Here is a 19,806-nt window from a genome sequence, read left to right on the forward strand (position 1 = left end):
GCAAATCGTTGAGTCAAATCTTTTCAATGAATCGGTCTGAATGATTCATTCACATACGAACTGACACTTCTCAAGTTCAATTAATTTGCTAAGCTCTTTATAGGACTAGATTATCAGTGACGAACAGAGCTAAAAGTTGTTATGTGGCTTCAAAAGATTACAGTCTTACAGGAAGTCACATGTTTGAAATATCGTGAGGGTGAGTAAATAATGACAGAATTTTCATTTTGGGGTTAACTATTGCTTTAAACATACTTCCTTTTCCCTTTAACATACAAATGACCTGATTCTCAAGTAATTTTCTGATCTTATCACTTTTTTTTTTTCTCTTGAGTGTGATTGTGACATTTTGAGTTGCTGGATATGTGAGATTTTCTGACAGCCTCCTACATCAGGTGTGCGAAGCCCACGGACTAAAAGCATCAATGATCAAATCTTTATTCATGACAGTATTTTTAAAGTCAGGCCCTCTCAAAAAACAAAGGGTGTGTTTAATTTGTCTTTCATTGGGAATCTGTCCTTTCAACAGAAAATCATTAACAGAATGCTGTCGAATCTGAATAGAAACATTGACGCCCTAATTACAAGATATTGAACTCGTCTGTGACAATCACACCCTATTGTGCTTCCACACTTAAGCAACACTAAAACATGTTTTGGAGCCCCTTTTCTTCCACAATCACAAACACTACACCATAATTTCTGAAAAATGCTTGTCTCAATCAATAAGAATTGGTCTATTATGACTCTGAGTCAAACTGAAGTACCTTTTCATCACCAAAAAGTAGAATTTGGATTGTATAGTACCCTGTCTGATATGGTTCTAGCTGTTTTCCTCCGATCTACTGCACAAACATAACACAGGTAATGTATTCCTCCTACTTTTCTGCCTTTCTTGTTCTGTAAGAGTAAAAATACAGAGCCTTTGTCATGGGGCGGTGAATGTTTTGTCACATTTGGGTAGTTATTAACATGTATTTTGCTGGCACCTGTAAATGGGCTGACAAGAGCATTTTATGCCACCCTCTTTCCCCTCCCCTGTGTCATTCATTCCTCAGAGCCATTGATGATTGTGTCTTTTTTATATCCCCAGAGGAAAGACACATTTATCAGACTTCCTGAGGCTCAGTGAATTTAATTAGTAAATGAATTTAATTAAGATTACAGTATATTATTTTTCTTGTTCATTTCTTTTTTCTCATTACTCCAACTATTCCAACATACCTTTAGAAAAAGTACTATGGTATAATATCAGTTGGTACTTTGGTACTGAATTACCTTATTTATATAGGCTATGGTATTACCATGGTACTTTTTTTAAAGTGAACATGCCTTTTTCCAATTGATGTAAAAGTGTGGCATGTATTTAATATAGCTTTATATAATATTTGAAGTTGATTCGCAGACTTACTTTTTTCTAATCAGTTTAAAGAAACTGATGGGACTGAGTCTACCACAACATTGTCACAGTGTCAACTAGCTGATAATGAAAGCTCTAGGCGCTGCAGACTTCACAGCAGAAATAATTTACCTTAAATGTACTCATAAAAAAGCTGAATCATCTTACATTTCCAAGCAGAACTTTATATAAAGAAAATTAAAGTTTGCTGCGAAGTACTTTTCTCCTTTCTGCCCTCCATAATGACCACCAGAATGCTTTGAAAATGAAGTGCATGAGAGTGAAAATGAAAAAAAATCTCTCATTAATTCTTCCATTTATTCTTGTGTTCTGTCTTCTTGCATCTTTTCTAGTGATTATATTCGCATATATGTGAGCATAGTTATATTGAGAGAGTCAGGGTGCTGACCTGTTGGAGATTCATTCTGGTGAAAAGAAATATATTTTGATGGAAACGTGCTGCACAGTGTAAGTTTATCCTGACTAGTCCATTATTTTTAAGCCAAGCCTTGTCCGATGAGTCCCATTTTCTTTTACATCAAATGAATGGCCGTGTGCGCCATTTACCTGAGGAAGTGATGGCACCAGGATGCACTGTGGGATGACGACAAGCCAATGGAGGGAGTGTGATGCTCCTGGAAACACTGGGTCCGGCCATTCACGTGGACGTAAATCTGACACATGCCACTTAAGCCGCGTTTCCACCGAAATTACCCAGAACAATTTGTCCCAGGAACTTTTTTCCCAAGAACTGACCTACTGCTAGCTGCATTTCCATAGTGTCTAAAGTACCGTGAAGATAGTCCAGTGACGTAGGACTGCACGCGACTTTCCAGTTCCTGCTGGATGTCGTCCTCCGCATACATGCTTAATAAATCATGAACCTCATCGTCAGTCCATCAGTCGTATTTTTTAAACTTCATTGTTGATTCGAATAGCAAACAACTCTTACTGCACACACCGCAACAGAATTTAAAAAACAATGCTTGAAATAAAATTCTGCCTGGAGTCAACCAATCAAAATGCTGCGTAAACTCAACCAATCAGCATGTTCAGTGCCCAAGTCCCACCCCCGAAAGTTCCGGAACTTTGAAAACGTACTACCTAGCAAGCAGGTACTTTCTGAGGAGGAATTTTTTACCCGGAACTTCATTTAGACCCTGGTTCTTGCGGTCGAAACACACCGAGTACCACCCCAAAGTTCTTTGTTCCTGGGGAAAGTTCCTGCGGTGGAAACGCAGCTTTACCTAAACATTGTTGCAGACCAGGTACACCCCTTCAGGACAGTGGTGTTCCCTGGTGGAAGTGGCCTCTTTCAGCAAGAAAATACACCCTGCCACACTACACACATTGTTTAGGAATGATTTGAGGAACATGAAGTAGAGTTGAAGGTGTTGCCCTGGCCTCTAAATTCCCCAAATCCAATTGAGGATCTGTGGGTTGTGCTGTACCAAACAAGTTTGATCCACGGCAGCTCCACCTCGCAACCAACAGGACATGAAGGATCTGCTGTTAACGTCTTGGTGCCAGATACCACAGCACACCTTGTAGGGTCAGTGCCTCGGTGGGTCGGCGCTGTTTTGGCAGCACGCGGAGGACCAACAGCATATTAGGCAGGTGGTCATAATGTTTAGGCTCATTGGTGTATACTTTTAGACTTTTACATTTTACAAATATAAAGAGAACTACTAAGTGCCACTTGTACTCCCCCCAAAAAATAAGTCAATCAATCATTAAAAAGTAATCACTAAATAGTCTGCTAGAGAAGTTAAGTGATCATATGAAAACAGCTGAAAAACTATTAGCCGTACGCCAGTACGCTAGACGATGTTAACCTAATGACTTGCATAATAATGACATTTAATGAGGCATATATGAACATTATTAATCTACACATTCAAATCCTAGAGGCTTCGAAGACGAGGAAATTGCTATGATTTTCAGCCCTTGAACAGCTAATATCTTTCCTCCTTGGAAGCCCAGTGTCTCAGCAGTATCTTACAACAGTTAACACTTTTAATTTAAATCATTATCGGCCCTACCTGTGAGCTTAGATTACCTACAAAGGCACAAAGTAACATTCGTTTGAATTTGGCCTTTAGTGCTGGCCTGCCCTGGAGCAATTCCTTGCATGCTGAGCATGTAGAAAAAGCCTCGTGGGTCTTGACTCTAAGTGTGGGGGAGTGGATTTGGGTATAGTGTATCTCTAACCCAGAGTTAATGAGGACCCTCTGGGCTTTTCCCTTCATTGGTGTGAAGGGAAGTTTCTTTGAAAAACAGAGGAACAGCTCCATCTTACCCAGAGGGAGGAAGTGCTGGAGTGTAAAGTAGGTTTTATATTCTTGCATGGTTCATGAGGTCATTACTGTGCAGGGCATGTTGATGCGGTTGGTGAGAATACAAACAGATGCTTGTTAATATTAGAATAATAGAAAATATATCACTGTAATACAAAGTAAGAGTACTGGAAACCAAAAAAAGAGGTCAGAATGGCCATGGAAGAAATAGTTTTTAAATTGGATAAAAAATAAATAAAAATAAAAATAAAAAGTTACAAGAAGTAAATTGTTGACTATTTTGTTTGAAAGTAAAAATGTATGTTTGAATGTAAAGCCAATATTGACACTCCATGCTTTCCCTGTGTTTCATTTGTTGCAGATGTAGAGGCAGTGGATTAGTTCAGGCAATTACTCCTGGTAGGCTGCGCCCCAGCTTTGCTCATTAATTTAGCCTAATTATCTAAACATATTTAATGGAGGGATGGGTAAGTGATAGATGGAGTTAGTGACTTCAGATCAAATGGGTCTCATTAATTGGTCCTTCCTTAGCCTCCTGTTGTATTGAGGGGTCTGCCAAGTCAAAAGCAGACATCTTTCTGAAAGACTTAATTGCACAAAAGAACAGCACATTGCTTATGCTGCACCGCCTACATAAGATATAAGAATGTGGTGGAGAAAAACAAAGAAAAGGCACAGGGAATGATTTGTGTACATTGTGTAACATAATTAGATTATTCCTTTTTAGATCCCTTTAAGTGAGCACAGGAATGAGTAGTTTTATTTCTGGCCTTTCAAATAAATTATTCATTGTAGTGACCAATTCTTTAGAAAGGCCTGTAAGACACTATTTGACAAACCCCTGGTTTCACAGACAAAGCTTAAAGGGTTAGTTCACCCAAAAATGAAAATTCTGTCATTAATTACTCACCCTCATGTCGTTCCACATCCGTAAGACCTTTGTTCATCTTCAGAACACAAAAAATCAGATGGCTCAGTGAGGCCTGCATTGAAAGCAAGTTAATTTACACTTTCAAACGCCCAGAAAGGGTTATATTTAAAACAGTTCATGTGACTACAGTGGTTCAACCTTAATGTTATGAAGCGGCGAGAATATTTTTGTGCGCCAAAAAAACAAAATAATGACTTTATTCAACAATATAGTGATGGGCAATTTCAAAACACTGCTTTATGAAGCTTCGAAGCTTTATGAATCTTTTGTTTTGAATCAGTGATTCAGAGCGCCTATCAAACTGCCAAAGTCACGTGAACCATTGAAATTTCAAACCACTTATGACGTAACGGAGCCTTGTTTACTGAAATCACGTGATTTTGGCATTCCGAACCACTGATTTGAAACAAAAGATTCGTAAAGCTTCGATGCCACTTATTAATGAAGTTTTGTTGTTATTGTTTCAAATGACAGAGTTTGATATGCATCCATTTTGCAGGAACAAGTATGCTATTGGTGATTATGTAAATCCATGCAATACTCAATGTAATATATATATATTTAAACATCATCTTCATTTTTCATCATGCAAATCAAGCAAAGCTTTACAAAACTCTCCTCACAGCAAGACAAGGAACGGTGTAACGTGAGGAAGTGCAATATTGTGACTATAATCAGTGTTTATGGAAATGCTGACATGTGTGATTAATGCAGAGGTATTGTGAATGGTGCGGACTAGGCATGTTTTATCCAGTACATATCTGAAATGAACACTAAGCACTTGCCCTGCCCCCTAAAACCGCAGTGAGTGACAGTGTTATGCTAACACACACATTCACAACAAATCTGAATATGGGTTGTGATTTTGATTTTGCTGGAGTTTAATGGTGCTGTCAAAACTGATAAAACAATTCAGGGCAATCCCAGCACCCCTGCTGTTCAGGCTGTTTGATGACTGCATTTTTCACCCTGGCTTTCACTCAACTTTGCATTCAAGTATCTGTTTTTTCATCATTGCTACAAGTCTTAAAGGAATAGTTCAGAATGAATATTCTGTTGTTATTTATTAACTTTATTAACTGAATTTATGGACTTTTTGCCCTTATTGTATTGGCCTTGACAGGAAGCAATGCGCACTGTAAAAAAAAAAAAAAAAAAAAGAAAGTCTATTCTAACTTATGGGGGGGGGAAATGTTGTATCAACTTAAAGGAATAGCCACTTAAAAATGAAAATTCTGTCATGATATACTCACCCTCATCCTGAACCTGTATGACGTTTTTTGCTGAACGCATTTTGAAGAATGATCCAGACAGTTTTGGTTCCCATTCAATCAGTCAGTGGGAAACCGAAACTGTTTGGTTACCAACATTCATGTTTGGTTGGACTATCCCAAAGTTGGTCTGTGCTTTCAACAAAAATAATATAATAAGTTCTATAATCTAATAATGTTTTTTTTTCTTTTTTTTTCTTGTGGATCCAAATAAGCTTGCATTTTAAAGGGATAGTTCACCCTAAAATGATAATTATCCCATGATTTACTCACCCTCAAGCCATCCTAGGTGTATATGACTATCTTCTTTCAGACAAACGCATTCGGAGATATATTTAAAAATAGCCTTAGTCCTCCAAGGTTTATAATGGTTGTGAATGGGGGGCCGTGTTTTGAAGTCAAAAATAATGCATCCATCCGTAAAAAAAAAAGTAACCCATGCAACTCCAGTGGGTTAATAAAGACCTTCTGAAGCGAAGCGATGCATTTTTGTAAGAAAAATATCCATATGTAAAACTTTATAAATCCAAATAACTAGCTTCCGGTGGACGATCGTACGCAGAATGCGCAAGTCGGCTTGTGCTAAATGAGTAATCCTCTGACGCGATGTATGACGCAGGATGTAGGAGTATTGTAAGATTCAAACAAATAGGGCTGTGCAACAAATTTAAGCTCCTCTTCTCTTATATCGAAATCCTCTGAAATTTCTCTTTAAAAATTATCGTTTTAGCCTTAATCAGTTTTAGCCCCCATAATCTGTGACCAGTGATTTGTTTTGCTGTATCCTCTGCGCCTCCGCGTTCGTTATTACGTTGTGCGTCAGGTCAAACGATACTCTTCCGCTGCAAATCGACTTGCGCATTCTACGTATGATCGTCCGCTGGAAGCTAGTTATTTGAATTTATAAAGTTTTAAATATGGATATTTTTCTTACAAAAATGCATCGCTTCACTTCAGAAGGCCTTTATAAACCCACTGAAGCCGTATGGATTACTTTTTTTGTATGGATGGATGATTATTTTTTACTTTAAAATGCGCCCCCCCATTCACAACCATTATAAACTTTAGAGGACTAAGGATATTTTTAAATATATCTCTGATTGTGTTCATCTGAAAGAAGATAGTCATATACAGCTAGGATGGCTTGAGGGTGAGTAAATCATGGGATAATTTTCATTTTTGGGTGAACTATCCCTTTAAGTTAATCTGAACAGTAACTACATTACATTACAATAATGATATTGAATGATAGTTACTTCTAGAAACCAAAACAAGTTGTATGCACTCAATTGAAATGGAAGAAACTTCACCAAAGGGAACACTAATAACTCTAATAAAAACATAACTTTTACAAGAAAATATAATCAAAAACACTGCATAAAGCTAAAACATTTCTTAAGCCTGAATAACAAATACAGTGCACAGCATAAATGAGTGCACCCCCTCTGAAACTTCTGAAAGTCAGCAATTACTCAATTACTTAAAAGACATGTTATGGTTCTTTAGAAATATAATGTTCCAGCAAGTCTGCTTAATCAATTACCAAAGAAGCATGTCAAAATTATTCAGGAAAATAAGATTTTCTCATCAAGGTGATAAAATGTTGTGTAGCAAAAATGAGTACACCCTCCTAAAAGTTACTAAATAAAACAAAATAAAAAATTTCTGGTGTAAGTTTAAGGCGATGTTTGATCAACAGGTAAGTATGTTGAACCAAAACATTTAAAGAGAAGTAATTTCTTGACAATTAAAAGTGTTGTTTAGCCCACTGAATCATTCTCAGACTTAATGCTGACAACAATGGAACCATTTGGGAGAGAACTGTCAGGAGACAGGCAAATATTTCTTAGCACAAAAGAGGACAGTGGTACAAGAGGATTACCAAATCATTGTTTTAAGTGTGAAAATATAGCAAAAGTAACACAGAAATTTAAAAACAATAGACTTGTGACAAGGCCCCTGAAATAATCAGGGAGCTTTATTTTAATCTTCCATTTAGTAATGAGGGATTTTTTTTGCTAGACAAAGAGCAGGAGAAATACCAAGCGAGTGTCTCAGAGCCAGCAAAAGCTATGAAAAGAGTGACTGTTTATCTCACAGAGTAAGATGCAGCCTGCAGAAATGACATGCATGGTTGTTGTTCTCACTGGAACTACCTACTGTAGCCAAAGCACAATAAAGTCAGTTAGCCATTTCCAAAGCCCATATTTACAAAATATAGATTCTGGGAATCAATACTCTGGTCTCATGAGACCAAATCAATCATTTTGGATCTAACAGCATCCAAAATGTTATGGTCTTGCTAGAGGAGGAGTACAGTGAGAAGTGCCTGGTTCCCACAGTAAAGTTCAGTGGTAGTAAAGCTCTTATATAGGGATGTATGAGTGCTGAAGGTGTGAGGGAGTTGTGCTTTATCAATTCTGGCATGAATTCCCACACCGCTGTTTAATTTAATACACAAACTTGAAACAGAACATGTTACCCTTTCCTCATTCCCTGCATTGTTGGGCATTTTTTCAACATGACAATGAGGATATGCATTCTCCCAAGGTGAAAAACCTTCTGTGGACATGTATTGCACTCAATCTTAACACTCTTGAGCACCTGTGGGGGATTCTGTAGAGACGAGTTGAGCAACACTTCCCATTAAAGATCAGGGCATTTAAGGAGCTCATCATCCAGGAGTTAAACAGGACAGATGTGACAATTTGTCATGAACTTGTACACTCCGTGCCAAGAAGGGTCAGAGCAGTATATTCAAAATTATGGAGGGCATACTAAGTGCTAGAATATTATACATTTATTGAATTAAATCTAGGGTGTACTCATATCTGCAATCCTTAATTTAAACCAAATTGGCTAATTTACTTATTTTATGGCTATTAATCACATATATTTCTCAGTTTTTATTATGTATATGTTTAATACATTTTAGTTTTGCCATCTTTCCATGAATTGTATTAGTGATCATAAAGAAAATACATTTTTTTGCATTTGTTCAGAGGGGGTGTACTCATTTATGCTGTGCATTGTATTTGTCATTTGTCATACACGTCCCCATGCTTTCACCAAAAAACACAAATGCAAATTGCATAGCAGCCTTTTTGTTGGACCCTTGCCCTTAACTTGATGTTGTGAGCTTAATATTTTAAGTTGCTTATACAAAATGGCCTACAAAATTTGACTTTATTTTTTTTTTTAAGTAATGTTAGCTTTTTCCATTCAGTAGCACAGTCAACCATTAAAATAGAGTTTGTTGGACAAATGGAAGTTACATTATTTTTTTGCAGTGAAGGGGATACTTTATTTTGATAGTCCCTTTTGAACATTCTGTTGACTGTAAGTGACTTTGCAACTACATGTCAACTCAACTAACTCTTATTAGAGTATTAGTAGACTGTCTGCTAAATATCTGCTAACTCTATGATGGTCACCCAACAGACATTCTACTGACTATAAGTAAATTTGCAAGTACATGTCAACTTATTCTAACCCTAACCCTACCAGTCTACTAATACTGTACTAACACTTTAATGAGAGTTAATAGACATGTAGGTGCAACGTTACTTATAATCAACAGAATGAGTTAAAGGGACTATCAAAATATAGTGAAACCCAGTGTACTTCATATCATATTGCAAAACACTTGTGCTGCTATTTAGGTGGGAAACGGGTAAGGTTAGGGACAGGTTTGGTGGTATGGATAGATTTAAGGGTGGGTTAGTTGGTAAAGGAAGGGCAGTGTTATAGTGTTGTAGTGTCAGTTAAGTCCTGTTTTTCTGCCCTGTTTAGTTTTAGTCATGGTTTTCATTGTCTCTGTTCTAGTCATTCATTAATTGCCATGGTCCCTGATTAGTGTATCACCTGTTCCCTGTTCTGTTGATTACCTTCCTCAGTGTATTTAAGTCTCATATCCTCTCATATCCTCAAGACTATTATCCTTTATTCTGCATCACGCATCATCTTTTGATTATCTATGCAGCCAACTCTAGACCTATAGATGTAATTACATAAATTAATTACAGATGTAATTACATGCAGGTATTTTTAAATATAAGTACAATGTAAAACATGTATGTACACAATAAGTGCATTGTAACAAATGATTAATTTTAATGTTAATACAAAGTAGTTAATGACACTTAAAGGTGCAGTAAGCGATTTCTAATAAACACTGTTGATTTTTAAAATCAACTCAAACAAAAACACCCCTCCCTTCATTTGTTTGCCCCCAAAATGCACGAACACGCAATGGAGCGGAAACCACTGTGCAACCACTGCATTCATTTTCAGGACTTTACTCTTTAGGTCTCTCCAGTGCTTGAAAGCTTTCTAATATTAATGCGGGTCCTAAAACTCTTGCCTGATCATAACCGTTCTTTTCCAATGATATTCCTCTGACCTTTTCTCTTTTGTAATGTCTCTCAAACTTCTCTCTTTCTACAGTCTTTCTTCAATCTCCCTCTTGTTCACTCTATCTCATCCCCCATCATCATTAGTTAATCCGCCCCCTACTGCTGATTGGCTACAAGTGTGTAGTGGTGCTTGGTCCAATCCACTTTCAACAGAGTTTCTCAGAAATTGCTAACTGCCCCTTTAATATAAAGTGGGACTTAAAAGGTTCTGTTTATTTATTTACTCATGAAATAAGTTATTTATAGCTACTGTATATAATACATTTTATGTGTGTATATATTTCATTAATAAATACACATGGGCCATATATATGTTTATATATATGTTTATATATATATATAAAATATTTTGAAAATATCAGAACCGAAGAGTTTAAAAAAAATGAAAATGAAAAACTAACCTTGCCTGTCAAATGAGAAAAGAGAGGCTTTGTCTTTGCAAGGCGCTAATTCTTATTGCAAAGGTGTGTTATTGACTAATACACCTCCGCAATGCTGTCACCTGTGCCTCTGATAATGACAAGTAGTGGGTGGCACTTCTTAAGAATCTGACTTCACTGAGATGTTTTACCATCTCAGCTAGGCTCTGCCTTTCTCTGCTCCTGCTCTGTGCCAGTTTACAGGCTTTAGAAGCCCTTCCTGTGCCTCGGCTCAATAATTTGCACGTCTGCCTTGTTCAGCTCTGTGCTGACACATACATCCAGCACAGCTCTTTGTGCTGTCATAGCGAAACACTCTGGCATGATGCCTACACCAAAATGCCATTAATGGCGGTATCCAGCACACATAATGGACAGCTGTAGACACAAAATGGCCAAAGTAAGTCACAGGTGAAACTAAGCTGGAAAATGTCTAACAGCAGTGCACATTTTTAAAAACCCTACAAAATCGGTTGATGTGTGCAGTTCAGACTTATTTACTTATTAGAGGAGTTTTTTCTGTTTTTATCATTTAAAGGGTTAGTTCACCCAAAAATAACAATTCTGTCATTAATTACTCACTCTCATGTCGTTCCACACCCATAAAACCTTCGTTCATCTTTGAAACACAAATTAAGATATTTTTGATAAAATCCGATGGCTCAGTGAGGCCTCCATTGACAGCAAGATAATTAACACTTTCAGATGCCCAGAAAGCTACTAAAGACATATTTAAAACAGTTCATGTGAGTACAGTGGTTCAACCTTAATATTATGAAGTGATGAGAATACTTGTTGTGTGCCAAAAAAAATTAAATAATGACTTTATTCAACAATATCTAGTGATCTAGATAAATCTAGATATATCTAGCGATTTCAAAACACTGATTCATGAAGCTTTGAAGCTTCACAAATCTTTTGTTTCGAATCGGTGGTTCAGAGCGTGTATGAAACTGCCAAAGTCAGGTGAACCACTGAAATTTCGAAACATTTCGAAACACTTATGACGTAATGAAGCCTCGTTTACTGAAATCACGTGACTTTGGCAGTTTGATACACACTCCAAACCTGTAGTCACATGAACTGTTTTAAATATGTCTTTAGTAGCTTTCTGAGCATCTGAAAGTGTTAATTGTCTTGCTGGCAACGCAGGCCTCACTGAGCCATTGGATTTTATCAAAAATATCTTAATTTGTGTTCTGAAGATGAACGGCGGTAAAATAAATAAATAAATAAATAAATAAAATAAAATAAAAATTGCTCACCAAAGCTCCATCTATTTGATTAAAAAAAAAAAAAAACATGATATTGTGAAAAAATATTACAATTTAAAATAGCTTTTTTTATTTGTAAATTATTCCTGTGATGGCAAAGCTGAATTTTCAGCATCACTACTCCAGTCTTCAGTGTCACATGAACCTTCAGAAATATCTCTAATATGCTAATTTGCTGTTCACAAAACATTTCTTGATATTATCAATGTTAAAAACATTGTTGTGCTTAATAATGTTTTGTGGAAATCGTGATACTTTTGTAAAGGATTCTTTGATGAATATAAATTTCGAGATAGATCTGAGATAGAAAACTTTTGTAACAATGAATAAGTATTTACTGTCACTTTTGAACAAAAGGTGTCCTTGCTGAATTAAAGTATTAATTTCTTTAAAAAATAAAAATGAAAACTTTTGAACAGTACAATACGTATTTATGTTTATTAACAGGTGCATTTATTTTTTCGCCCTTCATCAACTTGAAGGGAATTAATATGTGATTATTGTTTGTCTGATGTTAAGGCTGATGCTTGGTTTTACCAATGAGTATTTTTTGGAGGCTCTTAAATATGTGAAATAGAATGTAATTTTCTTGCTACTCCAGAGAGATTAGTGACTTTTTAATTACAGTGCAGGTAATTGTTTATAAAAGTTGAGCAAAGATGCCAGATTTTAAATGGCAAATTCTGTTTTTGGAATGATCTTTTAAAATGAATTAGAGTTTTTTTCAAGGTGCAGATTCATCCTCCCATACACACACGTTCACACTGCACTTTCAGAGGCAAGAGAGCATCACTGATGTGGTATGTTGTGGATCAGAGGTATGGGGGTACAAAGGAGACAAAGATAAAGTAAATAAGAGAAAATGTGTTTAGTAAGCGGGACATGATAGGGCTTATCTCCTTGTTTCTGCACTAGATGGCTGACTCTAGTTACACGCTGATGCATCGTACATTCTTCTAGCTCACAGAGCTAAAAGAAATCATGACACACACTCCTCCCATGGGAGTTAAACGCAAATCAATTATTCACATCTGAGACCGAAATGCCCTCAGTAAGAGGACTATTGTTTTGCAGATGTCATCAGACATTTATGTGACATTACAGGTGGAGAACCAAGGGGATCTTTTCCTTCCTTCCTTCCTCTGGTTGTTACAGACAGAAATGGGTGAAACAGAGATACGTGTCATCCTTGTCAGCTGATATCAGCAGTGTAGGTCAGGGGATGAACCTTACAGGAAACATGCATTAATTAAAAGCATGTACTGTATTAAAAGGATAGGTATTTTTCTAATAATTCAACGGCTCGTAGTCAATTATTCTGCTTATACTATGGCTACTATGCCTCAAGACATTGTTCAGATGTTTTATTTCAAGACCTTTGTGAGGTTTTTGTCCTTAAAATGCTCTTGTGTATAGGACTAATTTCTTTTGCATCTCATCCTAAGCCTTCATTGCTAATTCCAAAGCATTATTTTAGAGATAGTAACAGAGGCTTGAGCCATTGAAATGCAGACTAATGCAGTTATTGGAGAGAGAATGATAGATTGCTTAAGCGTGTGTGAAGTGAAGCTGTAAGTTTAGATGCTTCAAAAACAGCAATGTTACTACCTTAATACTGAGAAATGTCAGTAAGAACCTTTGAAATAACTGAACTCATTTGGTAAAGTGATATGGAATTGTAATGCGGTCAAGACCTGTGCGTTAACTGGAAAATAATTGTACACCTTACACTGTAAAAAGTAATACGCTATATCTACCTCGCAAAATTTTGCCAACAGATTACAAGCAATATTATTAATTAAATTCAACAAATAGAATTGAGTTAGAATTAATCAAATTAATTCCTTAAATGTCAACCATTTAAAATGAGTAAAATAAAAAAAAAAAAAAAAAAAATTGAATAACAGACAGATGTCAAAGATGAATTAAGAACTCCTTATTTTTTATTGCCAACATTGAAGACACCTGATGATAACAAGCAGAATCACTGAAGGAAAAAGAAACACAATAATTAACAGATGTTTAGATGTTGATGTTGATTTTTTTGAAAATGTTTGGTCACCATTATGGTGATCAGTGTTTCATTTAGTTGGGCAGTTTGACTCTTTGCTTTTTATGTCAGTTTATGGTTTGTGACATTTTTGTAATGGTGTTTGCTAATTTTACACATTTTAAATGGTTGACTTTTAAGGAATTAATTTGATTAATTCTAACTCAAATCTTATATGTTGAATTTAATTAATAATATTGCTTGTAATCTGTTGCCACAATTTTATTGAGTAGCTAGAGCGTATTACTTTTTACAGTGTAGAACGTTCATCAGCCAGAATTAAGCATTCAAGAGTTTATAACTTGCAAATGCGAGATATAAACTTGCAATTGTGAGAAAAAAAAGTCCAAATTGTGAGATATAACTCATTATTGTGAGAAAAAGTCAGAATTGTGAGACAAAAATATGCAATTACCTTTTTAATAAGTTTATTTTATGTCAAAAAATAAGCTTTCATACTATTTTATGTTACTTGTAATGTAATTGAAATGAGCTTCAGAACTTTTGATCTGCAGTATTTTAGATAGTGGATTGGCCTGATAGAGAACTGCTGATTTTTGCACATGTGTGTCAATGTAGCTTGTGTGTGTGTGTGTGTGTATCACCACATTATATCTTGACTGTGTGTATCTGTCTGACTCAGCTCAATGGTTTCAGAGGGTGGATGAAGTGCTAATTAGTTCAGATATGTACTGGATAAAACATGCCTAGTCCGCACCATTCACTACCCAGAATACCACTGCATTAATCACGTGCGTCAGCACATATTCATAAATACTCATTAAAGCCACAACATTGCACTTCCTCACACAACACTACTCCCTGTCAACGCTAGACACCGTTTTCTGAAAAGAAAATGCAGTCATCTGAAAACCATATATATTGTCTGATGAACTCAGTGAAGGGAGCTATTTTTAAAGTCATGATCATCAGTTCTAAATAATAGACAGATTTTGGAGTATCATCATAAATCATTATAACAAATGTCCCTCAAATGTGAATACAAATCAGACATGTTTAGCAGAAAAGAAAATAATTATTGTTATTGTCACATTTTGAGTTTGTTTGTTCATGTTTAGAGTTTGTTTTTGATCTGTTTTTCTGTTCTGTTCATGTCTGTGTTTCTAGTTTGGTTTTCTAGTTTGTTAATTAGTTCTGTCATCCTCCATTCCCTGCCTGTTTGGCTGCATCTGAAAATTTAGGCAGCTGACTTGTTGCCTGGCTGCCCTATCAGGCAATGACTTTGCAGGCAGCGTTTGCGCACGAAGGCACCTCACGAAACTGATTTTGAACAGACTTCTGAGGCAGCATAACGTTTTAATGATCTACAGCAAAATAGCACAAGCTTTAGTGATAACTAATCAAATATTTAATTACTACAATAGTAATTTCTCACTAGAAATGATATCAAAATTGGAAAAAAAATGTCAAAAATGTACACTTACACACAAACTGACCACCAACTGCAACTTTCAGATGCCATCTTTATTTTTTAGCTCAACTGTCACAGAATTGAAAGCACAGGATTGTGGGATATCAAAGGCAGTGAAGGATACATCTATGAAGCTAACTTTGGATTCGGACGTGCCTTGATGCCTTCCTACCTTGGAATGCATCCTCCGTTTCGGATGCAGCCTTTGTCTCCATGGTTTCTGATTGATTTAGTATTCTGTTCAGGTGTATCTAGTTAATTAGCCCCTTTGTTTGCTGTGTATTTAAGCCCTGTGTTGAGTCCTGTTTAGTGGTTCTTTATCATTAGTATTGTACTGGTTGTTCTGTTCCTATTTTTGAAGTTCTGAGAAACCTGAGCATTTTGTGATTTTGATTTTGTTATTAATAAAGACTGCAGCACTTGTTTCATGCACTTGTTTGATCCTGTTTCATCTCTGCTGCAACCAGCCTTGACAGTTACAAATACTATTATAAAACGGTTAGTTCTTGTCCTTGATTCTGATTGGTCAATAGCTGTGTTTTATTCATGATAAAACACGGCTATAACCGTTTCACCCAACGGTTCTGTGTATCACTACACAAAAACCTTAGCAACCACTCTTAGCAACATAAACTGTATGTTCTCAATTGATATTGCTCATTGAAGCTTACTGTATTATGTAGTATGTATTATGTATGAAAAAGATCAGATGAGCGAGTTTATTACCTGCATTCAGATTTAGCATTTTCCCTCAGGTCAGTCCTATGTTCATAATAAAAAAATCTGTTTAAATGTCCAATGTATTATCTTGTCCTTTTAACAATTAAGGGGTTTTCCTGTGACTGACAGCACTAGTCAAAGCATTTGTCAGTTGCGTCTTGTTCCGTGTTCACAAAAATTCAGTCTTTTCAATGTAAAAGTCTTTGCTACTGACTGACACACTCATAAAGACAGTCTTTGCTGCCATCTAATGGCGTAATAATGTCACTTTTGTTGCTGTTCACTGTCAGGGACTATTTTTTCCGGTGGAAGGAAGGCTTTTAGTTAAAGTTTACTTCATGAAATTTACACTGATACATATACATGCGATGGAACGTTTTCAGTAAAGTCAAACAATAGGTTGAATGTCATTTTTTTTTTGTCAAAATTGGGTTTTCATTAAATTATTATTCTATAACATCTTGTCTATCATCTCTGTAAATATCTTGGCAAAATTCGCTTGTTAAGTGCAGAAAAATATCGATTTATTATGGCTGAAAAGACTGTCTTTCTCTAACGTTACTGTTTAAGAACACACCCGGCGGAGGTGAAAAACACTACAAACACTACAAAGACAGTTCACCTATCAAAATAAACCACATAACATGTAGAATGAAGGTGTATTAATGCAATTTTGTAAAATTTTATTTCACTTTATTTTATTTTATTTCACTTTAATTTATTTCACTTTTAAAATAATCTGACAAGTGTCTTCTTTAAAACAAGACCAACCTTAGGTCTATATTCCAAAGCATTCTTGAATTACAACTTAACAATTTAAGGTTGATTAGTGCATTGTCATGTCTATGCAAAAAAGGGGGTGACAGTTATTTAAATCTGTTTTTCTCAAAATTCCGTTCCTGAAAATCATTGCGATCAGCCGACTTCAGATAACCATAACTTTTGCTACATACAAGCTATGAAAGAAGTAAAAACAGATTTGGAAAGGGCTCGAATCCATCAATACATATGATATTGAAAACTGTGATAGGTAAAATTTCATCATGTGATGGGTTTTCACAGATCGCATCACATTTGTATTGTGTGGTAACCGTTTTATAAAAGCAATAAGGTACTTGAGGCTAGTGCTGTATCGTGCCTAACAACGCCCTTCAGCCGTGAATTATTCACGATACAGCACAACCTCTCATACCTTATTGCTTACATCTAATCTAATATAAATACAATATCACATTTTCTTGTTCTTCAGAATTATTTCACATTTTATATATATATATATATATATATATATGAATCAAGAAGAAATATCTCTATTTTGAAGATAATGTGTTTTCTGGAGCGTGTTGAAGGCTGTTATGGGACTTTGCCAGTGGAACAAATTACCTCAAAGATTGAACCACAGGCTTTTCAGGAGATTGTTAAAAAAAAAAAAAAAAAGGCTGTTTGGAAGGACAAATTGACTAGTAACGTTCTAAACACTCAAATAGAGGGCATACCGTCAAATTATTCTATGAGGAACAAAACCTGGATTCTAAAAGAAATGTTTAACACGTTCCAAGCAATTACACTTGAACGGAGACACAATTCCACTTCAGCTCAGCCATAATCTTCATCACAAACAACAAAGATCTCTGTATCTGCTTCATTGAGATAAAATAGTGCAAATCTAATAAACATTAGTTTACATAGAAATCCATATCCAAGTAAATAACCAGTGATTTACACAATCATTTTATAATGAATTTCTCTTGCCCCAGAGCTTCATTCTGGTATAGGTCTGAGAGAAGATGGAATAGACATGGGAATTATAGAGTTTGTAAAGTCTATAAGCTGGCACAAAGCAGAAGCAGAGACTTGCAGAGCTTAGATGGTAAGGCATCTTAGGGAAGTCAAATGCTTAAAGTTTGTCACAGACTGCTTGCCAATATCAGAGGCGAAGGTGACTGCAAAGTATTTACCCTTTCACTTCTTCAGCAAGAATAAGTAACTTGCAATGCTGAAATATTTTCTGATATGTTCTGAAATGTCTTCAAACATATTCTGTGCACTTTAAGATCAGACATGGCAAATGCACAGACGTGTTGGATAGAAATGGAATGAAACTCAAAGTGAAAAATGCAGCTGTCACACTCTGAACCAAAGACAGCCTGAACAGCAGGGGGGTCTGAATTGCTTTGTCTCTTGTTTTATCACATTTGACAATGCCATTAAACTCAAGCACAGGCAAAATCTTGACTCGTATTCAGATTGGAAGTTTTACATCACACGCCTCTCGTGTCCTCTCTCCAAGACGTATTTAGATTTGATTGATAAAATAAATAAAAGTCTAGATAAAAGAGCGTTATCTCCTCCTCACTATTGCTGTCTGGATTATCAACAGGCTGCTTTATAGGGGCGTCACGTACAGTGGGTGAACCGAGTATATGAATACACTTTGTATGCGGTAGAAACTAATTAGCCTCTCATTTATGAAAAGGCCCCATTTCTGCAGGAAATAAAATGTGCTTTGTTGATATTCGAGAAGTGTATGAGCCTCAGTCTGGGTGTTTTTGCTTGCAGATGTATTTCATTTTGGGGCTAAAATGGTGAAATAAATTGACAAAGGATATATAGCCATAACATACAGCATAAGCAATCCATTTTTAGACATAATTACTTAGATGCAGCTTCAACTATAGACTCTACTCGAACCAAATTCTGTTTAATGAAGGTGGATCCCAAATGAATCCTCAAAGCTATGTCAAATCTTGTTTCAACAGTGTGTGCAAAGATAAAAAATGGCCAGTGAAGAAATTGCTCACAAATGAAAATGTCTCTTGAGATGAAGTTTGGACAAAATGACCTGATAACATCTTAACATTGTGCGATAAAGCTTATTGAGCTGGCGGATATAAAGGAAAGTGGGATGCAATCTGTTCTTTGTTTAACTAGATGGGGACGTCTCAAAGGCATATATTACTCTGTATCAGTACAATAAAAAAAAAAAAAAAAAAAACTGAGGCCAGCAGTCATAAAGTGGCATAATTCAGAACTGGTGGTAGACATTGACAAAATTGGAATCTATCATGAAAAATTATGCACATCCTATCAGGCAGTTCCAATGATGTGACCAAAAACAGGAATATTGATGAAAAATTATGTATTCATAATGTTTAACTATAGGACTATTATTCTAGATTAAAACTATTGTATATTAAAGGGTTAGTTCACCCAAAAATGAAAATTCTGTCATTAATTACTCACCCTCATGTCATTCCACACCTTCGTTCATCTTCGGAACACAAATAAAGATATTTTTGATAAAATCCAATGGCTCAGTGAGGCTTCCATTGCCAGCAAGATAATTAACACGTTCAATGCCCAGAAAGCTACTAAAAACATATTTAAAACAGTTCATGTGACTACAGTGCTTCAACCTTAATGTTATGAAGCGACGAGAATACTTTTTGTGCGGCAAAAAAACAAAATAACAAATTTATTCAACGATATCTAGTGATGGGCGATTTCAAAACACTGCTTCATGAAGATTCTAAGCTTTACGCATCTGTTGTTTCGAATCAGTGGTTCAGAGTGTGTATCAAACTGCCAAAGTCACCCC

Source organism: Ctenopharyngodon idella, chromosome 8 (genome assembly GCF_019924925.1).
Source record: "Ctenopharyngodon idella isolate HZGC_01 chromosome 8, HZGC01, whole genome shotgun sequence".
Taxonomy (NCBI): domain Eukaryota; kingdom Metazoa; phylum Chordata; class Actinopteri; order Cypriniformes; family Xenocyprididae; genus Ctenopharyngodon; species Ctenopharyngodon idella.